The sequence below is a fragment of the Pituophis catenifer genome, unplaced genomic scaffold (assembly GCF_029215685.1).
Source record: "Pituophis catenifer annectens isolate HBS135680 unplaced genomic scaffold, rPitCat1.0.hap2 SCAF_1, whole genome shotgun sequence".
In the NCBI taxonomy this organism is placed as follows: Eukaryota; Metazoa; Chordata; class Lepidosauria; order Squamata; family Colubridae; genus Pituophis; species Pituophis catenifer.
This window is the reverse complement of record NW_027256881.1, coordinates 12,812,819-12,837,386: the sequence shown is the minus strand read 5'-3', so window position 1 is coordinate 12,837,386 and position 24,568 is coordinate 12,812,819.

Here is a 24,568-nt window from a genome sequence, read left to right as displayed (position 1 = left end):
ATTTATTTAGATGGTGGTGGGGAAATCTCATATTAAAGATCTTGGTTCTGAACAGGGGTGAAATGCTACCGGTTCGGGGTGGTTCGCCTGAACCGGTAGTAAAAAATGCTTTAAAAAGTAAAAAAAAAGTTCCCACAATCGCGCGGCACAGCTGATCATCTGAACTTTTAAAAAATGTTGTTTTAGCATTTTTTTTACTACTGGTTTGGTCAATAGGTAGTAAAAAAAATGCTAAAAAAAAGTAATCAGCTGTGACAGGATCGTTGGAACTTTTTTTTTTTTACTTTTTAAAGCAATTTTTTACTACCTATTGCCTGAACCGGTATTTTTGTGTAAAGTGTGATAGTTTGTTTTTGAGCTCTCTGTGACTCTGTGAGGTTTCTGCTAGTTTCAGGGGCCGTTTTATGTGAAGTCCAGCTGCTTTTTCATTGTGTGTGAGTCAGGTGTGTAGCTTTTGTGTTATTTTTGTGTAAAGTGTGATAATTGGTTTTCCCGGTCACATGACCACCAAGCCACACCCACCCAGTCACATGACCACCAAACCAAGCCACACCTGCCCAGTCATGGCCACCAAGCCACGCCCATAGAACCGGTAGGGAAAATTTTTGAATTTCACCACTGGTTCTGAAGCAGATGAGCTTCTCATGATGATAGTGACTTTGAGGTATCTATTCTTTGCCCCATGTCTCTTCTGCATATTGTGGACTTCTGAGATCCATTATTTTTCTCTTATCCTCCTCCTAAGCTGGTCTTGAGAGACCAGTGGTGTCCTAAGTAATCCTGGTCCTCTAGAACAGCCGAGCCAAGGTGGCGCAGTGGTTAGAGTGCAGTACTGCAGCTACTTCAGCTGACTGCTAGTTCAGCAAATCAGTGGATCAAATCTCACCGGCTCAAGGTTGACTCAGCCTTCCATCCTTCCGAGGTGGGTAAAATGAGGACCCAGATTGTTGGGGGTAATATGCTATTTAATATACTGTCTTTGGTGTAAGCCATCCAGAGTCCTCGGAGAGTGGGCGGCATAGAAATATGAATAATAAAATAATAAAAATAATAACAGGGGACGCCAAACCTGGTAACTTTAAGAGGTGTGGACTTTGACTCCCCAAATTCCCCAGCCAGCATGGCTAGTTGTGGACTTATGGGAATTGAACTCCACAAGACTTACAGTTGCCAAATTTGGAGAACACCTGTTCTAGAAGGAGTTTGGATCCTGTGGTTGTTCTTTGGTTCTTTTGTTTTTGTAAGGCTTTATGATGATTTATATTCATATTTTAATGTTGGTGTCCTCTCCCCAGGGGTGAAATGCTCCGAAGTCTGCTACCGCTTCGCTTTGTTACTGGTTCGCTGCATGTGTGCATGGGATTTGGTGCCAAACGCACACTTTGCAGGCGTATGTGCAATGCATGCCAAACACACACTTTGCGTGCATGCGCACTGTACGTGCTACCACGCAGCACTGTAAAATGAGGGTTAAGATCTTTTCTAAGGTAAGTAGAACAGCGAGGGGGGAGAACCAGCTGTGCCGCATGATTTAGATTTGCTAGAAAGCAGGATTTCCTTCTTTCTAGCGACTATAAATCGCGTAGCACAGCTGATCGTTGGAAATATCTGTTCATCTGAACAGGTAGCAATTTTTTTACTACTGGTTCACCTGAACTGGTAGCTTTTATTACTACTGGTTCAGGGCAAACCGGTCCGAACCGGTAGCATTTCACTCCTGCCCCTTGGTAAGCTGTTATGAATCTTATGAGACTTTACAATCGCATCAAGAAAGGTTGTAAAATGGGGCAAAACTTAGGCACAAAAGTGTTTTCACTCACTTAACAACTGTTCTGTTATTTTGGATAAAAATATCTTCGGTCTTGGCTATTATGCCATCGGTTCCAATCTCCCTGTTAAACTTGCCTCTTCACTTTTGGCAAGATGGGATATGACACCATTATTTATTTTAAGCAATGCTGAGGTGATATTAGCTTTGGGATTTTGATACTTGCCGGGCCTTGAACACTTACCCATGTGCTGTTTCTCTCACCACAGCTAACACACAGTGTGAAGAACCAAGAAGGCAGCTTTAAATATATATAAAAAGTGGAAAGTATCCAGAGAATGGCCATCTAGATGGTAGAGTATGCTGGAAACTATATCCTATAAAGAAAGGTTGAAGCTACTGGGTATATTTTAAACTGGTGGAAAAACAATGTAGTAATGAAGAAAAAAGGCAAAAGGCACCCAGAAGGGAAAGTTTAGTAGACACAAAAAAATTAAAAAGAGATACAAGATTCCAAGAGAGGGAGATAAAAGACTGATCCAAAAAACCAATAAATGATAGAATTTTAGAAAGACTAAGAGATGATGGATAATGAGAAAATATATTAATAAAATGGGAAAACCCCAAAACCCCAATACGTTTTAGGTTAGTATATGGTAATTTAAGACTAGACAATTTAACTGAAGTACTAATATTCACAGCATGTTAAAAAAATATTGTGAATTTAAAATATTAAGGATTAGAAATGGTGGGGACGTTGAGATATACTCCCGTGATGGATTGAATATTGTTAATAATTGGTGTTATACATTTGGAGTATTGATGTTATGGTGGAATAATGAGTGATTTTTAAAATATTGAATGACAACATTTACTAGTGGATAATAAACACAGGGTGCGAAGAAATGTTATTAATGCTTAATCGAATTAAAGGGAAAATGTAAAAGGAATATGAAATGAGACTAGTATTGTTTGAAGTTGGAAGATTAGAATTCTACATACTATTTCAGGGGTGAAATGTAAAATTTGTTACTACCGGTTCTGTGGGCGTAGCTTGGTGTGGGGGGGTAATGTGACTGGGTGGGCGTGGCCAACTTTTTTTTTTTAACTTTTCAAAGCATTTTTTCTAATGCTTTGAAAAACCTCTGCCGATCAGGCAACTCAGCTGGGATCGTCAGAGAGGCTTTTTAAAAAATACCTCTTTGCCGATTAGGAACTCAGCTGGGATCGTCAGAGACTTTTCAAAGCATTTTTTTTACTACCTCTTCGGCCAAGAGGTTGCAGAAAAAAATGTTTTGAAAAGCCTATGATGATCCCAGCTGAGCCGCGTGATCATCAGAGGCTTTTTTTAAAAACTTTTAAAAGCATTTTTTCCTCAGAAGAGGTTGTAGAAAAAATGCTTTTAAAATGCTTGAGTTGGCAGGAAACAATTCCACATTATGAGATTTTCTGTCTAATCCTTCCCTTGCCTGCCTCTCCTATCTCTGTTTCAAATCACTGCTGGTCACCTGATATCCCTCTAAAGCAGATGTGTCCAAACTTGGCAATTTTAAGACCTGTAACATCTGGTTAAGAGCATCTAACTTAACCATGCACTGAGCCATGGTGGTGCAGTGGTTGGAGTGCAGTACTGCAGGCTACTTCTGCTGACTGCCAGTTCAAATCTCACCAGGCTCGAGGTTGACTCAGCCTTCCATCCTTCCGAGGTAGGTAAAATGAGGACCCATATTGTTGGGGGAAATATCCTGACTCTGTAAACCGCTTAGAGAGGACTGTGAAGCACTGTAAAGCAGTATATAAGTCTAAGTGCTATTGCTATTGCTATCTAGCTTCCCCATTGACTTTACTTGTCAGAAGGACACAAAAGGTGACTGACACTGCAGCTGTCAAAAATATGAACCAATTGTCAAGGATCTGAATTTTGATCACATGACCATGGGGATGCTGCAACAGTCATAAGTGTGAAAAATGGCAATAGCAATAGCACTTAGACTTATACACTGCTTTACAGTGCTTTACAGCCCCCTCTAAGTGGTTTACAGAGTCAGCATATATTGCCCCCAGCAATCTGATTCCTCATTTTACTGGCCTTGGAAGAATGGAAGGCTGAGTCAACCTTGAGCCTGGTGAGATTTGAAGTGCCAAATTGCAGGCAGCCAGCAGTCAGCAGAAGTAGCCTGCAGTACTGCACTCTAACCACTGCGTTGTGGGGTGCTCCATCACTGGAGGATTTCAAGAAGAGATTGGACAATCATTTATCTGATACTGTACAAGGACTCTTGCCTTAGGCAGGGGGTTGGACTAGAAGACCTCCAAGGTCCCTTCTAACACTGTGGTTCTATGTATTTGCCTTTTATGCAACCATATTACTCTACTGGCTTTTACTCTGACTCATTCCAGAATCGCTTTCTGAAACCTGATTGCCAAGGCAAAAGCTTAAGCTCTCATCTTAAAACTATGCATTTGAATTTTTTAAAAAAATATTTCTTAAAGTCCACTCTGCCATTTTCTGCCCAGTTCCCTAACCTGTCCAGAGATGGTATAAAGCCTTATTTCTGTCTTCTAAGGTGTTATTTATCTCACTCAAGTTTTGCATCTGCAAATTTAATAACTGTTCCCACCCCTAGCATTTATTTCTGTGCTTTGACATTAAGAAAGCCACATCCGTTGTCAGTTTCAACATAGTGCCAAATGCCAGCCTTTGAAAAGGTGACAATTGTTAGAGTAGTCCATTTACATTTGCTAAATTATTCAGAAAATGACGTGGTAGCAGCCCTGTTGGATTTGCCGGACCTAATCAGAGACGAGGGCCTTCTTCCCTACTCCATTTCCTGGTTTAAAACTTGTTTAAATTGTGCTGATGTAGCAAGAGGAGCCTGGTGGTACAGTGGACTAAACTACTGTTAAAGTAGTATTTAGCCGCCAGCTGCCTGCAATTACTGCAAGTTCAATTCTCACCAGGCTCAAGGTTGACTCAACCTTCCATCCCATATTGTGGGGGCAATAAGCTGACTTTGTATAAAATAGAACACCGCAGGTATATACAAAAGTATGAAGGCTATTGCTTAAAAGCATTGTAAGCCGCCCTGAGTCTCCGAAGAAGGGCGGCATATAAATCAAACTAATAAATAATAATAAATAAATAAGCATATACATCCAAATTTATATGGAATCAAACTACTGGCTGGCTCTGTTCACACAACCAGCTTAACCAGGTTCATTTCAATTCAATTCAAATCTTTATTGTCAATGCACAACATATGTACAATGAGATTGGTTGAGCTCCCTCAGTGCACCCCCCCCAACACAATACAACTCAGCAAAGACAGAAAATCCCTAACCCAATAAATCATATTAACAAAACACCCAGTCCTATTGCACCAGTGTGAACATGTTACACGTTGCACCGGCCTTGCAGTCCATCATACTACATAGTTATGATGTTATTTCTCATTCTGGAGTCTGACAGCTCACGGATAAAAACTGTTCTTCAGCCTGTTTGTGCAGCTGGCTATGCTTCTATATCTCCTTCCTGATGGTAGGAGGGTAAAGAAGTGATGACCAGGGTGAGAGTCGTCCCTGAGAATTTTCCTCATTCTTCTAAGGCAGCGAGCCCTAGCAATCTCGTCTAGTGGCATCTGGGACAGCCCACAATGTTTTGTGCTGTGCTCACCACCCTTTGTAATGTTTTTGTATCCGCGGCTGTCAGACCAGCATGCCATACCGTGATGCAATAAGTGAGGATGCTTTCTATTGTGGACCGGTAAAAGGAGGTCATCAGTTGTTGTTCCACCCTGTTTTTATGCAAGACCCTAAGGAAATGGAGTCTCTGTTCGGTCTTCCTGGCCACCTGGATCGTGTTGTTTTTCCAGGTGAGGTCTTCACTGAGATGGACTCCCAGGAATTTAAAGGAGGAAACTCTCTCTACACAGCCCCACCTCAATGTAAAGTGGGGCAGGTTCTTCTCTCTTCTTCCGGAAGTCCAACACCATCTCCTTGGTCTTGCTGGTTCAGGTCAGAGGTGGGTTTCAGCAGGTTCTGACCAGTTCTGGAGAACCGGTAGAGGAAATTTTGAGTAGTTCGAAGAACCGGTAGTAAAAATTTTGACTGGCCCCGCCCCCATCTATTCTCTGCCTCCCAAGTCCCAGTTTATCGGGAGGAAATGGGGATTTTGCAGTATCCTTCCCCTGGAGTGGGATGGGAATGGAGATTTCACAATATCCTTCCCCTGCCATGCCCACCAAGCCACGCCCACAGAACCAGTAGTAAAAAATTTTGAAACCCACCACTGGTTCAGGTGCAGGTTGTTTTTTAAGCACCATGTGGAAAGTTTTTGAACCTTCCCCTGTACGCTGTTTCATACATAAAGACTTAGGGTCCAACCTTTTAACTTGCCTGGGCCACACTGAGAAAAGAGGAATTGTGTTGGGCTGCATATAAAATATATAATGCAGCTAATGTATATAAACCACATAATAATGTTAAAAGTTTACCATCTTGTGGGGGCTGCGTTACTACTTGTCACATAAACTAGTTTTTGGTTACTGAATTGTCCTGCTTCTGTGTTGGTTTGGCTTGTTCGTAGAGCTTTGATGTCTATATAATTAATGCATATATTTCTGTCCTGATTGGTTCCTACTGGGAATTATTTTTCTATTTATTTATTTATTTATTTATTTAGTCATATTTCTATGCCGCCCACTCTCCAAGGACTCTGGGCGGCTTACACCAAAGACAGTATACTAAATAGCATATTGCCCCCAACAATCTGGGTCCTCATTTTACCCACCTCGGAAGGATGGAAGGCTGAGTCAACCTTGAGCCGGTGAGATTTGATCCGTTGATCTGCTGAACCAGCAGTCAGCTGAAGTAGCTGCAGTACTGCACCCTAACCACTGCGCCACCTCGGCTTATTGTAATTAAGTTTTAAAAATGTGTTTAAAAAATCACCCCTTTTGCCGATTTTTGTACCATTTGGCTGGTAGGTAGCATATACCATGAATTGCTGACCCATCTACTCTTGTTGCCCTGCAGTGAAAAACAAGGGACATTTTTAACATTGAAACTTTCAAAATATTTCAGAGTTTCTTCTAAAGAAAGACTGTTTTCACTTTTAATTCTACTGGAAGACAGCCAACCCCCAACAGTTTAAAACAGAAGCCCTTTTCAATTTCATGGACCTCCTTTGAGAATGCCTTTCATCTAGACTTGGGTCATGTCAGAAATTAGGTTTGAACTAGAGACATCTAGATTTGCAGTCGAGATTATTTTTTAGCTATGAAAGGGGATTTTTCAAGGCTAAAAGAAAGGGGTGTGTGGGGGTCAGTTGCTCCAGGCCCCAACTATAAAAGGAACCTCATCAAAAGCATACATCAGTTTCTGAACTGAGGCTTCCTTTCTGCAAAGCAGCAAAACTAACACTAAGCATTATTTTTTATTGTTGTAAGTTTCCCCAGACGTGGTTGCTTATTGAAATATTGACTTCAGTGAACAACAACGACAAAAACCAACCTCAGAGAAAAATGCCATTGACACTGTAGGAAGAAATATCCTTCTGGGTTCAGCTCCAAGTGGGGAAAAAGACACTGGAAACATTAAGACTGCTTGGAAATATGGTTTAATGGTGGACAGGATCACATGGTTTGAGTTCCTGAACAGAAAAGGGATGAGATGCTGCGAGTCCCTGGGTTTTATGCCCTCTCTGGCTTTGAATTTCTTGGGGCCCAGAAAGAGTATCCTGATTGATTATGAGATTCCCAGGGGGTGGGGGTCTTAGCTAGCCTTGCTGGCTGATGTAATCTTCCCAGGTGCCATGTGGTGAGTTTCTGTTGCTAGATGGGTCCTATTGTGTTGCAGATGATGGTCCATTGACAAAGATGGGAGGGAATTGAGTTTCTGCCTCTGGCCCATTGACAAAGGGTGGGGGGGTGGTGGAAGATGGGAGCTGCTTTGTCTTTAAAACATGCTTCTCTATTTCTCATCCAGGGAAACATAATATTCTGCCTTTTCAATATTTCCCAAAATATTTCATTCCTCTAGGAAAGGGGTGGGTGCTAACTTCCTACAACACAAAACACAATAATAAAAAAAAAATGCAACGGGGTAGGGTGGTACTGAATATCTCATTCCTGATTTCTCCAAACTGTAAAAATAGCCCTGGCTGCTGTGTCACTTGAAGCCTTGTTAAATCATGGTTTTGTTTGCGCCGTACAGCAAATCGGCCGGCTTCGAGCAATCACATTGCATTTCAAAAGATTTCACCAGCTCAGCAGACCGCAGGAAATATTCATAGCATCATGTCAGTGGGAAAACAGAGGAGACAGGAAGGGACTGAAGGAAAAGGTGAGCCAACTAACAAGATAGGTTAGAGCTCCACCTGCTGCTGGAGTTGATTAATTGAACGATGCAGCTTGAAATTCCACAACCGTCTAAAACAGAGGTCTTCAAACTTGGCAGCTTTAAGACGTGTGGACTTCAACTCCCAGAATTCTCCAGCCAGCTATGCTGGTTGGAGAATTCTGGGAGTTGAAGTCCACACGTCTTAAAGCTGCCAAGTCTGAAGACCTCTGGTCTAAAATGAGGTCAGATGTCAATTCCAAGTACATGCAGTCCTCACAACACTTCATTTAGTGACTGTTCAAAGTTACAACAGCACAGTACAACGGCACTGGAAGAAGCGACTCATGACCATTTTTCACTCTTACGACCTTACAATGACCATTGCAGCATCTCCATGGTCACGTGGTCGAAATTCAAATGCTTGGCCGCTGACTCGAATTTATGACGGTTGCAGTGTCCTGGGATCGTGTGATCACCTTTTGCGACTTTCTGTCAAATGAAGTGAATGGGGAAACCAGATTCACTTAACAACCGTGTCACTAACTTAACAACTGCAGTGATTCACTTAACAACTGTTACAAGAGAAGTAAAATGGGACAAAATTCACTTAACAGAACAAAACAGAACAGAACAGAATAGCTGAAAGGGGCCTTGGAGGTCTTCTAGTCCAGCCCACTGCTCAAGCAGGAGAACCTATACCATCTCAGACAAGTGACTGTCTGGTCTCTTCTTAAAAACCTCCAGTGATGAAGCACCCACAACTTCTGAAGGCAAGCTGTTCCACTGGTTAATTGTTCTCACTGTAAGGAAGTTTCTCCTTAATTCCACATTGCTTCTTTCTTTGGTTAGTTTCCATCCATTGTTTCTTGTCCTACCTTCTGGTGCTTTGGAGAAGACTTTGACTCCCTCTTCTTTGTGGCAGCCTCTCAAATACTGAAACACTGCTATCATGTTACCCCTAATTCTACTTTTCTTTAGACTAGCCAGACCCAAAACCTACAGCCGTTCTTCATATATTTTGTCTCCAGGCCTTTGATCATCTTAGTTTCTCTTCTCTGAACTTTTGACTCATTTAGCGACATAAATTTTGGGCTCATTTGTGGTCCTAAATCGAGGACTTCCTGTTCTCATTCTGACATTCAGATTGTTTGTTGTTGTTTGTTTGTTTGTTGGTTCAATTTATATGCCGCCTTTCTCCGGAGACTCAGGGCGGCTTACAATGCGTTAAGCAATAACCTTCATACTTTTGTATATACCTGCTTAGTAGGGCTTTCGCCCCCCCCCCAAAGCGGTGTTCTATTTTATACAAAATCAGCTTATTGCCCCCACAATCTGGGTCCTCATTTTACCTACCTCGGAAGGATGAAAGGCTGAGTCAACCTTGAGCCTGGTGAGAATTGAACCTGCAGTAATTGCAGGCAGCTGATGTTACTTAGCAGCACTTTAGTCTGCTGCGCCACCAGGCTCATATTGTGAACCCCTGTGCAGAAATACTTCTCTGTTTTGTTCCTAAGGAACTAGCTTTTATCTCCTTCTCCAGACTGCATGTATTTCTGATTCGGTTCTGACAGAAGGACGAGAAGTAATGGATGGATGCTTATCAAAGAGAGCTCCAACCTAGAATTAAGGAGAAATTTCCTGTCAGTGAGAACAATTAATCAGCGGAACAGCTTGCCTTCAGAAATCACCACTGGAGCTTTTTAAGAAGAGACTGGACAGCCATTTGTCTGAAATGGTACAGGGTCTCCTGCTTGAGCAAGGGGTTGAAGACCTCCAAGGTCCCTTCCAATTCTGGTATTTTGTATTTTATATTCCTTCCAATTTCTAATCAGACCCTAAATAATATATGCTCACTCCAGGGGTGAAATCCAGCAGGTTCTGACAGGTTCTGGAGAACCGGTAGCGGAAATTTTGAGTAGTTCGGAGAACCAGCAAATGCCACCTCTGGCTGGCCCCAGAGTGGGGTGGGAATGGAGATTTTGCAGTATCCTTCCGTTGCCATGCCCACTAAGCCACGCCCACCAAGCCACACCACGCCCACCAAGCCATGCCCACAGAACTGGTAGTAAAAAAAAATTGGATTTCACCACTGGCTCGTGCAGAAAATAATACTTGGAATCAGGGGTGAAATGCTCCCGGTTTGGACTGGATCACCTGATCCGGTAGCGATGGCGGCGGGTGGTTCGGAGAACCGGTAGCAAAAATCCCTGCAGCCCCCCCCCCCCATGCCCAGCTGAGCTGTGCGATCATCAGAGGCTGTTTTTTTTTTTTACTTTTAAAAGCATTTTTTCTACAACCTTTTCGGCTGAAAAAATGCTTTTAAAAGTAAAAAAAAAGCCTCTGATGATCATGCGGCTCAGCTGGGATCGTCAGAAGCTTTTAAAAGCATTTTTTTCTGCAACCCCTTCGGCCGAAGAGGCTGTAGGAAAAAAATGCCTTTAAAAGCCTCTGGCGATCCCAGCTGATGGTCAGAGGCTTCTAAAAGCATTTTTTTCTGCAATCTCTTAAGGTTGTAGAAAAAATGCTTTTAAAAGTAAAAAAAAAAAAAAGTTGGCCACGCCCACCCAGTCACATTACCCCACCACCCACCAAGCCACGCCCACAGAACCGGTAGTAACAAATTTTAGATTTCACCCCTGCTTGGAATGCTTCTTGGGCTTTGCATAAACACAGCATGAGGAAAAGAATTAAGACCTTATATCCGAAGCCTCTGCTCCATTGCACTCTCAAGAATCAGATAATTGGGAATTTCCATTTGGGTTTCTGGTTTGAAATCCGAAGTTAGCAATTCTACTGAAGCCTACAAATCTTTTGCTGTCCTTTTCTCTCCTTTCTCCTAGGCAGGTGAAAATAAAAAGTTACCTGCCGGCTGGAGTATTTCTGTTGCTTTGCAGCATAAATTATCACGTTTCCTGTCTCACGTTAGTCATTTCGACATTCTTTATAGCGTCGGTTTGCTGCAAAGCTCCAACACGTGAGGCCTGGTCCTCAGTCACCATGACTAACTGGTTGTGCTATTATGTCCGACTGTTGTTTTCTGAGGTTGAAGTTAAGGATAGGCGCCTCTGATTATAAGACAAACCCCCAATAGCCCTGCAAATTATAAACAGGGATGTTATTTTGTCTAAATCTATGGCTCATTGGGGAGCACGGCACTCCCGGCGAGGTGGATTGAGCTTCTACACAGCATGATGTAGTACGATTTTGTTCGGTTCTCAAATGGTTGGGCTGTATTGATCTCTGAGCTCCATGTTTAAATTTCTACTTACAGCCCACCTGGAAAGGAAGGGATATAAGAAAGAAGAGCTATGTGACAGGATAGTCTGGGACCACTAAAAATTACCATATTTTTTGGAGTATAAGACGCACTTACCTTTTTTGGTGAGGAAAACAAGAAAAAGAAATCTGCTTCTGCCTCCCAGAAATTTTGCCTCGTGGCAGCAAACAGTAAACAGCCTGCTTTACTTTCATTTTCGTTTTCAGCATAGCTTGATTAGCACAAAAAAAAAAAAAAATCTGCTCCAGCAGTTTACCTCCTTGCAGCAAGCAGCAGAGGCCTGCGCAAAACAGCTGAGAGCAAAACAGCTGAGAGTCGGGAGGCTGATCAACTTGTGTTAATTAGGCTGGTGCTGAAGCTGAAAGGAGCTGTTTCTTCTTGCTGTTTGCTGCAAGGAGGTAAACTGCTGGGAGGCAGAGGCCAAAGGGTGGGGGCCAGTGGATGGGCGGGGCTACATTCGGTGTATAAGACACACCCAAATTTTCACCCCCTTTTAGGGGGGAAAAAGGTGCGTCTTATACTCCGAAAAATATGGTAAGTACTTACAATGTAGAATAATAGGGTTGGAAGGGATCTTGCACATTTCCAAGTCCAACCCCCTGCTTGAGCAGGATAGTCCTCGGCTTACAACCACAATTGAGCCTAAAGTTTCTGTGGTTAAACGAGATGTTTGTTAAGTGAGTTTTGCCCCATTTTACGACCTTTCTTGTCGTTAAGTGAAGCTCTGCAGTTGGTAAGTTAATAACATGGTTGGTTAAGTGAATCTGGCTTCCCCATTGACTTTGCTTGTCAAAAGGTTGCAAAAGGTGATCACATGACCTTGGGACACAGCAATGGTCATAGGTAATGACGATAAGCAATAACATAGCAATAGCAATAGCAATAGCACTTAGACTTATATACCGCTTCACATGCTTTACAGCCCTCTCTAAGCGGTTTACAGAGTCAGCCTATGGCCCCCAACAATCTGGGTCCTCATTTTACCCACCTTGGAAGGATGGAAGGCTGAGTCAATCTTGAGCCTGGTGAGACTCGAACTGCCAAATCGCAGGCAGCCGGCAGGCAGCAAAAGTAGCTTGCAGTGCTGCATTCTAACCACTGTGCCACCATGGTTCAATGGTGACCCAGCAAAGGTCATAAGTAGGAATTAGTTGCCAAGCATCTGAATTTTGATCACATGATCATGGGAATGCTGTACAAAGACTGTAACTTTGAAAAATGGCCATAAGTCACATTTTTCCAGTGCCGTTGTAATGGTCACTAAATGAACTGTTGTAAATCGAGGTTTACCTGTATTCTGGACAAATAGTTGTCCAATCTCTTCTTGAAAACTTCCATTGAGGAACCATCCGCAATTTCCAGAGGTAAGCTGCTCCACTGATTAATTTGTTCTCACTGTCAGGAAATTTCTCCTTAATTTCATCTTGGATCTCTCTTTAATGATCTTCCACCTGTTACTTCTTGTCCTGCCCACAGGTGCTTTGGAGTTCTGTTCTGTGGGAGATTGGGTCAACCCCAGGGGTGGGCTTCAAAAATTTTAACAAGGGGTTCTCTGCTCAGTTGCTCGGTGGGCATGACCATGGTGGGCGTGGCCTAGTTGGTCTCCTGCACCTTGGTGGGGGGGCATTTTTGCCCTCTCTGGGCTCTGGAGGCTTTTTTCGAGCCTCCGGGAAGGCGAAAATGGCCTCCTCAGACTTCTGATAGGCCCGTTTTTTGCCCTCCCTGAGCCTCTGTGCATGCCCTGCACTTACCTGCATCTGAAAAAGGCTGTGTGGGAACTCCTGGAGGGGGGGGGGTGCGGGGCCGGGCCAGTGGGGCCAGCCAGGATTGGGATTTGGGGGTTCTCCGAACTGCACAGAATCTTAGCTAGAGGTTCTCCCGAACCCCTGTGAACCCCCAGCAGCCCACCCCTGGTCAACCCCCACCAAGGACTTACTGTATGGCCTCTTTGAGCTTAGTTGGGCTTGGAGCTCATTATCTTCATTCTGGTAGTCCTCACTTAACAACCACAATTAAGAATAGCAACTCTGTTGCTAAGAGACATGGTAGATAAGCGAAATGTCACAAGATCTTACCATATTTGCACTGATGCAATCTTATTAAGTCAATTACCTGTGGTCATTCAGTGAGGTATCAAGTGACCACAACTTGTGATTTTACTACTGTCTTCTCCATTTTGCTTGTTGGAAACTGGTTGTGAAGTGCCCCAAATGACGATCCTGTGACCACGGGACAGTGCAAAAGTTGTAAATATCCATTGAATACGAAGCACCTGAATCTTGATCACGTGATTGTGAAGACACTGATGATAGCGAAGTGCAAGGATTGGTTGTGAAGTTACTTTTTTCAGTGCCGTTGCAACTTCAAACAGTTGCTAAACAGGGCAGTTGTTAAGCAAGGATTGTCTGTAAACCCGACATTTAAACCTTTTAAACAGTAAATTGATGCTGATTTAATGTTTGATTAATGTTGATCCTAATTTAATGACTGTTCAGTTAATGTTGATCCTGATTTAATGTTTAGTGTTGATCCTGATCCTAAACCTAACTTTCCTAACTTGAAAGGTTATGGAAGTGGTTGACTAGTTCCTTCTCCCAGAATTTTTATTTTACTTCTCAGGTCAGAATACAGCTTTTGGATTTCCTGGTGGCCTCCCGTTCAACCATAAAGAAAATCTTATCTCTGTGGTTGCTAAGAGTTGATGTTGACAGGATGGCACATAACCAGCCGAGCCTTAAACAAGTCCAGCCCTTCTTCTTCTGAAGACTTCTAAAGAAATCTGATGAGATCAACTGGTTGAGTTTGAGGCTTCTAGTATGGTTTGAAAATAGGTTACCTGAAAATTAAAACCAGCTCTTTCACAGTTTGTAAGAAAAAAAATGTCAGTTTCCCAATGGCTGCTGTTACCCATTTTTCTCCCAGCAGAGGGCACTGTTGCTTCACGAAAACCCTCATTGCTACTTTGAATGAATAATTCCATCACATACTCCCCTTTTAATTTTTGTCAAGTCTTTTTTTCAGCTACTAAGGAGTTGTGGCTTTTTTAGAAGGAAACTTTCTAGTTTCAGAGGTGGTCTGGCATTGCCCTTGGAGGACACTCTTCTCTTCAAAATACACATAAACGTTCCGTGCATTCCTCAAATCCCAGTTTCAGGTCTTTTGAATCCTTGTCCAGGCGAGCAAGGTTGGGATTATCTGAATCCTGAGGGGAACGGTTTTCAAGGGGGCCAAATGAGGATGGAAGAAGCACATTTTCTGAGCCCATCTGGTGATACTGGATGATTGGAACCAGATCTTATCAGATGGGCCAAAGTCATTGGAGAAAATAGTGCTGCAAATAGCCATTTAATTTGTGGTTTTCCTGGTTGTGGAATTCTGGACATTGAACCTATTGTTCATCATGGATCGATTTTGCTAAAAACTAGAAGTAAATATTGGGTATTGAAATGTGTTTTCATGACTGTGGGATGTTGCAAATAGCGGTAAATGAAAACCTGTTGCCGAATGCCTGAGATGCAATCATTTGACCAATGGGGCAATGGTTGCCGAAACTTCAGAACTGGTCATAAGTACTCATAGTTGTAAATTCAGGACTACCTGAACTGCTTTAGGGATTAACTAGCTCACATAAGCAAAGGTGTCTGGGGAGGAAGTCTAGAAATCAAAATATCCTCTGCGATTCTGTGATCAAAGTCCTTTCCTTCATCACTGCACTTAAAATGGGGCTGGGGATTTGGGCACCTGGGGTTTGTAAGGAACAAAATTTGATTTCTGGTGATCTCCAAGGCCCCACGTCCCATTTCTATAGATTTTAACAGTTTAGCTTCAAAGGTTTGCAGGCCTGTGCTGGGTGCGTGTGAAAATATGCTTTTCTTAAAAAAAAAACAAAAACCCACAAGATATTACAATATAGAGTATTTTTATTTGTTGCCTGCTGTGATGGCTTTTGCAGAAAGGGTGTCAAAGAATAGGATAAAAAAAAAATCAAATACATGGATATAAGCTGTTAAAGATTTTAGGTAGTCATTGTAGCAAGTTGTGGTCCAAAACATCCAAGGAGATAATATTTTGTGTGTGTGTGTATGCGTGTAACAGGTGGGATTCAAAAATTTTAGCAACCGGTTCTCTGCCTGGTTGCTGGGTGGGTTGGCCATAGTGGGCATGGTCTACTCGGCCTCCTGTATCACAGTGTGGGCGTGAGCGTTTTTGCCCTCCCCAAGCTCCGGAGGCTTTCCTCGAGTCTCTGGGAGGGCAAAAACAGCTTCCTCCAGGCTCCGAAGGCCCTCAGGAGACTGGAAATGGGCCCATTTCCGATCTTTCGGAACTTTCGGGAGGCTCATTTTTCACCATCACGGAGCCTCCGCGTTACTTGGCATCCAAAATGGGCTGCGTGGAGACTCCTGGGAGGGGCAGAGTGGGTGGGGCGTGGCCAGCCAACTACCAGTTCGACGAATCAGATGTAAAATTAGCATCTGGTTCGCCCGAACTGGTACGAACTGGCTGAATCCCACCCCGGTGTGTAATCCAAAATATTTAGATTGGTGGACTGGCGAGAGACTTTAAGCTAAATAGAGCCTATAAAACAAGATGTAGTACCCATTTGTTCATTGCCTTTTTAAATCATTTTTTGCTAAACATGAAATAATACTTTTACCAATGTCAGTATTTTGCTGCCAGGTTTGAGAAGCCTGATCTGGGGTGGTTGTAGGGTACAGAACACCTGGGCTGTTTATGGAGGCTGCTCACCCTGGGCCTGTGGCCTGTGGCTTCCCTTGCTCTGTGGAAAATGTGAAATTCTGGCCAGATTTGCCCACTCTGTGAATTTCCCAGTTCCTTTTGCTGTATTTCATTCACAGGATGCCCCCTGTGCCTATTTTATCCATTGCATCTCTGCTCTTGCGTGATTTGGCATGATTATAATCTGCCCCTTTGTGAACTTCCTCCTCCCCTCTGTTCCAGAAATGCCCTAGGAATCATGAAAAGTTAATGCCCATTGATGACCAAAATCGATTCCCAATTTCCTGCAAAAGGGCTCTATCACCAACTAGCAGTCAGAAGACATGATGAAAACACTTTAATTTCACAACACACAGCCAGATTTAACCGTAGTTTCAGTTGGGAATGTGTGACCAAGCCAAGTCAAAAAACTCTAGGGAATTTCTTAAAAGCCCTGGCACTCAGACAAATTAGCCATCGATAGACACATAGGCATTAACGATATCTATAGATTATGCAAAAGAGACAATCAACTAGACAAAAGGGAACACAAAGACCTAAGCACTATCCACCACCAATCAACACCGAGATCAGCACAAATTAAGTCCAAGATTAACATCAGACCAACAATCAAGTAAACAATTCACATGCAGTGCTAATACCACTTTATAATGCCTTGGTTAGATTACCCTTGGAATACTACATCTAGTTTTGGTCGACAGGATGTAAAAAAAAAGATGTTGAGACTCTAGAAAGAGTGCAGAGAAGAGCAGCAAAGATATTTAGGGGACTGGAGGCTAAAACATATAAAGAACGGTTGCTGGAATTGGATATCTCTAGTTTAACAAAAAGGACTAGGGATGACATGATAGCAGGGTTCCAATATCTCAGGGGTTGCCACAAAGAAGAGGGAGTCAATCTATTCTCCAAAGCACCAGGCAGGACAAAAAGCAATGGGTGGAAACTAATCAAGAAGCAACTTAGAACTAAGGAGAAATTTCCTGACAGTTAGAACAATTAATCAGCGGAACAACTTGCCTCCAGAAGTTGTGAATGCTCCAACACTGGAGTTTTTAAAGAAGAGATTGGACAACCATCTGTTTGAAATGATATAAGATTCCCTGCCTGAGCAGGGGGTTGGACTAGAAGACCTCCAAGGTTCCTTCTAACTCGTTTATTCTGTAATACCCCAAATCAAGAAACTGCCAAAGGAGCCAACAGCAAACAGCCCAACCAAAGAATCTCTAAGCCCAGCCCCACCAACACTGACAGGCCAATATAAATTGAGAGCAAACCACACTCCTTACTAGCATTGATGATGTTACCTAGTTTGGTTAATGAAACTTGTGCAAGAAAACAAGCAAGCTGAGAGAGCACCAAGGACCCTTCATCTCAACCCTGAGCTACAAATATTCTCCTTTATAGGGCTCGATCGCTGCTTCTGAACTCAGGCAGTTTGGCATAGAGTGAGGCTACCTAAGGCTGCAGTTTTTCTTTCTGTAAAAAAAAAAGGATTATTTATTTATTTTTATTTTATTCATTTGTCAAGCAAATATAAAATAACAGATAAAAGTATAAACATAATTTGAATACATGAAAAGAGTAAGAGTAAAAAGGAATATTAGGACAGGGACGGTAGGCAGGCTGGTGCGCTTATGCACGCCCCTTACAGACCTCTTAGGAATGGGGTGAGGTCAACAGTTTAAGGTTAAAGTTTTGGGGGTTTGGGGAAGAAACCACAGAGTCAGAGCAGGGGTGGGTTCTACATACCTTTACTACTGGTTTGCAATGGGAGTGTTTGTGTGTGCTTGCTTTGCTTGCCTGTGCGTGCTTCTGCGCATGCGCAGATCACCCATGATGATGTCGGGTGGATGGGCGGAGCCTCCCGCCGGTTTTACCACCGGTTCTATAGAACCGGACCGAACCAGGAGCAACCCACCACTGAGTCAGACTCAATGCATTCCAGGCATTGATCACTCTGTTGCTGAAGTCGTATTTTCTGCAATTGAGTTTGGAATGGTTTACCTTAAGTTTGTATCTATTGTGTGCTCGTATATTGTTGTGGTTGAAGCTGAAGTACTCATTGGCAGGTAGGACATTGTAGCAGATAATTTTGTGTACTACGCTTAGGTCAGACTGAAGGCAGTGTAGTTCTAAGTTGTCTAAGCCCAAAATTTCAAGTCTGGTGGCATAAGGTATTCTGTTGCAAGCAGAGGAGTGGAGGATTACATTTTCATTTACCACACACAATTGCCCTTGGATGCTAGCTTCGTTCTTGGGTGGGCCACGAATCTATTCCGGAACATTCTTCTTGATTGCTGCTGTATTTCAGTCATGTCTTCCCCATTTGCATTTTTTTTAAAAAATCTCTTCTGCTTTGGTACCCCTTCTAATTAAAGCCAGGAGACATATCCTGTAACTGATACTCTGCCGCGGCGTCTCCATCAAATCAGGGTGATCTTAAGCCTTAGGATTGGCTTGGGAATTGGATACCCAAAGAGGCTTGCGTCTCTACTCTGAGCCATTTTCTCTCCAACTGTTCTTCACCTGACCGGGAATTGACTCGGTATGATATGCTAATGGCTGGGGAGGATTAAAGGTGACAGTTTCAATCCTTCGGTCCTGTCAGATACATGCATGTTAAACGGCGCTTTGGAGTACTTCTTAAGTTTCAGATCAAAGCGAACGAAGCAGACATCACCCGTGGGCCTAACATAATGATGGGAGAAATGGATTCGATTAATTCTGTATTCTGCTCACATGCCGTTTCCATGCATAACTTTCTTCTTCCTTTTTTTTTGTAGTAGCAAACCAAGGACCGGCACACGGATTGAGGAACGCTCTCTTCTACGGCAGTCTAGTTTGGAAAGTGAAAACATTGTACAATAGGCCTTGACCCAAAGGTGGTTTTTGGGTCAAGGGGCAACTGGACTTTCTGGTTTTTCTTTGAAGACGTTTCGCTCCTCACCCAAGAAGCTTCTTCAGCTCTGGGTGAGGAGTGAAACGTCTTCAAAGAAAAACCAGAAAGTCCAGTTGCCTCTTGAAAAAAGCACCTTTGTGTTGTGGCCCGCCAGCGGCCTGCGCGGATCGTGGCTGATCCCGACGAAGAGGAGGCTGGTGTGGTGTTGCGCCAGCAGCCTGCACAGCCAGCACTCGCGTCGGACAGCGAGGAGGCTGAAGAGGATGTGGTGCCAGAGGCAGAGACTCAGCCAGGGCCTTCAGAACCTCCAGAGGCTCCTTCAAGTGGAGAGAGCGAAGTGGAGGAGCCTCTCCTCAATGCTCGAGCACGCAGGGCTGCCAAAAGGCAGGAGTGGCTACTCAGGAGGAGGAGGTCTACTCGAGAGTAGGGCTTGAGGATAATTGGCCACTCCCTTAGCCTATTTAAGTCGCACGCCGTTAGTAAGTTTCTTGCTAGAAACAACTCGTATTTATTATCAGAGTATTTTGGTTTATCATATCTTGTTTTCTGGGCTGGTTGCCAACCTTTGCCGGTCTTGTTTATTCTTGCTACTTAATAAATTTGATAAGGACCGTTGGTATATGTCAATACTCTCGGAAATCCGGAGCTGGGGCAGAACACTTTGGGACAACCGTGACCTGGATGACTGAGAATCTCCATAGACAATAGTCCTTGACTTACAACCATTCCTTTAGTGACCATTCAAAGTTATATTGGCAGTGAAAAAAAAAACATGATTTGTGACCAGTTTTCACATTTATGACCGTTGCAGCATCTCCGGGTTCATGTGATCAAAATTCAGATGGGCTTGGCAACTGGTTATGATGGTTGCGGTGTCCCACGGTCATGCAATCCCCTTTTACGACCTTCTGACAAGCAAAGTCAACGGGGAAGTCTGATTCACTTAACAACTCTGTCACTAATTTGACAGCTGCAGTGGCTCACTTAACAGCTGTGGCAAGAAAGGTCGTAAAACGGGGCAGATGCCACTGTCTTGCATAGCAGCAGAAATTTTTGGCTCAGTTGTGGTTGTAAGTTGAAGGCTACCTGTAGTTCGGTTTTCGTAAAGGCTATATAAATTATAACACTGTATTAAAATAATTATAGGCATGCAAAATCTGAATGAAATGAATGTCCAAGTCTTTGCAAAACTGCAAAAAGAAAAAAGTAAAAATATTTTAAAAAGAACACAAGAACATGACCAGTTAGGCCAAAAGTCTGTCCTTATCATGGCCAACCAATTGCATAAGGAAGCCCACTAGCGTCCCAGCAGATGGCCTTTGGAGGTGATCTCACGGCCATCAAGGCTAGTCATAACATAGGATGAGAGGAGAAAAAATAAAAATAAAATTAAAGCAGCCTTATGAGGTAGTCCAGTTCAGGAAACAAACACCACAAGGATTCTTAGTATTATTAATTTGCCATTGCCTGCTTCCTAGGGTTGTGAGATAATGACTGGCCCAAAGTCAAACAGTTAGCTTTGCTAAGACTAGAACTCATGGTCTCCCAGTTCCTATCCTGATGCCTTAACCCAGGGGTGTGCAACCTTAAACACTCAAAGAGCCATTTGGACCCATTTCCCACAGAAAAGAAAACACCAGGAGCCACAAAAACCTTCCCGTGCCTGACTATTTCTTGAGCGGCCACAAAACTAGCATATGTAGTTGAATGAAACTACTTTCTGTTTTCTTCTGAAACTTTTCTTTTCTTGGATTTATCCATGGTTGGCCTACCGGAGGTTGAAAAGCTCAATAAATTGTGTGCTGGCGAGTGCCACACATTGGCGGTTGCAACGCATATTTTGAGTGACAGGGAGCTGCAGCAGAGGGGTGAAAGAGCCACATGCGGCTCCAGAGCCACAGGTTGCTGACCCCTGCCTTAACCACTTCCCCAAACTGGCTTTCCTTGGTTTTCTACACCAACGGGTTACAAATATCACCTTATAGAAGAGATGGATAGCAAAAAACAAAACAAAAAACATCCCTTTAATAAAATAAATAAATAATTCTCCAGAAAGAAGTGTTTCCCATCTCTACCTAAAGAGGGCAGCGATGAGCCAAAAGTCTCCATCCAACTCTCTACATAGCATATGCTCAGCAAGTGAACAGTGACCTTTCTTTGAATAATAACTGTGATGGGGGTGATGTGCTTAATATCCAAAATGTACAGCACAGTGCTGGACTGCACACTGTTTGTTTTACATGTTTAGATTATATTTCTGTGTTCTGCCACCATGTGGACTTAGCCTGAGGTGTGGAAGCTGAGCTAGATGAATGAGAGGGGAGGTACATCACTCCTCCTACACGAATAGACCAGCTTGGGAGAAGTAACCACTGATCTAATACCCTGTGGTTAAAACATTTGCCTGCATTGGAACTGCTGAATGGCTCGAATTACAGCCATCAATAAAACACAACCTACCATTGAGAAAACGCAGTTATTACAGGCTGCGTTTTCTAGAAACGCTGTTTATATTCACTGCAAAATCTTTGATAAAATTATAGCTGCCAACGGTACATTTGGGGATCGTTTATTCATGGCGTGTCACTCTCGATTTCCATCTTTGTCTGCTGTGACAGAGTTAGATTGGTAAGAGAGATGGTTTATTATTTTGCTTCGAAACAAATCTCTATTGTTTAAGGTTCAGGCTCTGGAGAAATCGCTCTGCAAACAGGAAGGGTTTGGGTTAGCCTGATGGCTCATCAGTTCTAAGGGGAACATGGAGGACGGTCAAGAACCGTCAGCGGTGGGTTTCATATGATATTACTACTGGTTTGCCGCCTGTGTATGCTCACTTTGCACGCATGCGTGCCCAGTTCGCGCACACGCCTGCCTTCCACAGAGGCGCCTGGTCACCTGCGCATGCACTTTGCTCGCACACGCACTTTCCATGCATGTGCCCGACCTCAAAAATGTGCCTAAATAGGATGGCATAGAGCTGGGGTAGGTGGGTGGGCCCACCTGCGATTTCCGCTACCGGTTCAGGTGAACCGTTCCGAACCGGCTGAATACCACCTCTGATCCTGTGTATTAAAAAAAAGGATGTTGTCATGGATGCATATCGAAATAGAAAAGGGGAGATTACTTAGAACAGGGGTGTCAAACTGGCATTCCGTAGGCCAGATGCATCACATGCAGGCCATGCCCATCCCAGCTCCATGTCACGAAACGTCATGTGGCGGCAATGTGACATGGCGAGTTTGACACCCATGACTTAGAAGGTTCACTTTGCTTATAATTGCAAAGAATAAGTTAAAAAAAAAGGTAAAGGATCTCCTGTCCAGTTGTGTCCAATTCTAGGGCATGGTACTCATCTTCATTTCTTGGCCAAGGGAATCAGTGTTGTCTGAAGACAATTTTCATGGTCATGGGGCCAGCATAGCTGTCCCCATGCTGTCCCCAGAACACTGTTACCTTCCTGACGAAGTGCTAGGTGGGAATGGGAGCTCATCCCATTGACAGCAAGGTGTATGAGTTGATTATAGAGATGATGGATGCATTATTAGGATGTTGACGGACTAGCTTAGGGACAGATTATTCTGGAGAAGATCCACCTATTAGTTGCCAGGAGTTGACATTGACTTGATGGCACACCATCCATCCATCCATCCATCCATCCATCCATCCATCCATCCATCCATTTTTGCTTGCTTGTAGCAATAGCAATAGCACTTAGACCTATATAGTGCTTCATGGTGCTTTACAACATTCTCTAAGCAGTTTACAAAGTCAGCATATTGCCCCTCCCACCCCAACAATCTGCCTCCTCATTTTACTGACTTCAGAAGAATGGAAGGCTGAGCCAACCTTGAACCGGTGAGAATCGAACTCCAGGCTGTGGGCAGAGTTTGCCTGCAATACTGCATTCTAACCACTGCACCACCACAGCTCTAGTAGATGGGAATCCTTTCTGTCTCTTTAAGTTGCAAATATTACTGGCCACTCTATGCTATAGAATGCTTCATCCAGATGGGCATTTGGGCTGATTCATCATAGCTCTTTTTATGTTCTCATATTTCTGACTCGTTCAAAATTTTTTGACTGGGCTGCTTCCGATGTAATCGTTCCATCCAAACTGTGACTGTGACTCTCCCTTCCCCCTTCCTGCGGTAAAGTTCAGAACAACAAATATGAATTTAACTTTGCAGACCCTTCCCCTTAAAATACAGCTTAAGAATTTAAGAGGCAAGTTGACCAAGGATGTACTGAAGAATGAAGATTAGTTACCAGTTACATTTTTGAGGCCATGTTTGCAGACTGTTTCATAAGTGACATAAAAAATGAAGAAATAGAAGAAAACTTCAGGTGAAGGGAAGAGAAAATTGATAAAGGGGGAGCATTCTAAAAGGCACATCTGGAAAAAGAATAAGACTGTAATAGGTCACGGAGTGTTTAGATTCCATCACTGTTACCATTAAAAACCTCCTGGTGGTAGATCCAGGAATGTGAAAATAACGAGTTTAGGATGGTGTTCATTATAGAAAATGACAACCATAAAAGAGGATGAATTGGTATTGAGCCAGCATAGGGATTCCATGGTCTTCCAGATGTTGACGAACATTTTCCATGAAACATCTGAGGGTTCCTGCAGTAAGTTAACACAATTGATTTACGGGAGGGATATTTGTTAAAACACACTTCTTCCAGTGTTTGCCAAGCAAGCAGTCAGACAGACTGTATCCCATCCTATTGTGATCCAACCCTTACACATTTCTTCCTTACCCACATGAGTCACTCCAGAACTGGAAGAAGACCTTCTCAACTGATGGAATGCTGAATAGAGTAGAGTAGAGTAGAGTAGAGTAGAGTAGAGTAGAGTAGAGTAGAGTAGAGTAGAATAGAATAGAATAGAATAGAATAGAATAGAATAGAATAGAATAGAATAGAATAGAATAGAATAGAATAGAATAACAGAGTTGGAAGGGACATGTGGTGGTTCCTCCAAGCAGATTTCGTTATTGTTCCATACCTGTAGACATACCTGTAGACAGAATCTTGCCAAACTGAAGTAGCTTATTACCTACATCACACATACACTATGAGAAGACGCTGTCTTCATCCTCTTTCTCCCACACAAACGATCTGAATTGAATTGCCTCTTACTCCTCTGGAATGCTTCCCCTCCCTCCTGGGAACCTGGCCTATTACATTCCACCACCTTTCCCATCTTTCCTCTTTTTTCTTTTCTTAATTTTTTTAAAAAAACAATTGTGTTAACCACCCAGAATTGCTGGGAGTTTGGGCAGCATATACATTTAAAACAAGGGTCTCCAATCTTGGCAACTTTAAGACTTGTGGACTTCAGCTCCAAGGAATTCTCCAGTCAGAATTCCCGCAGCCTTCATTTCTGAGAGTTGAAATCCACAAGTCTTAAAAGTTCTCAAGGTCAGACACCCCTGTTCAAAATGACGACGATGTTAGGAGTTGTGTATTATATACACCCAGTCAGCTGCAGTTCATATAATAATAAACCATGATCAAACATAAGGCAACATGTGAAGCTTGCCAA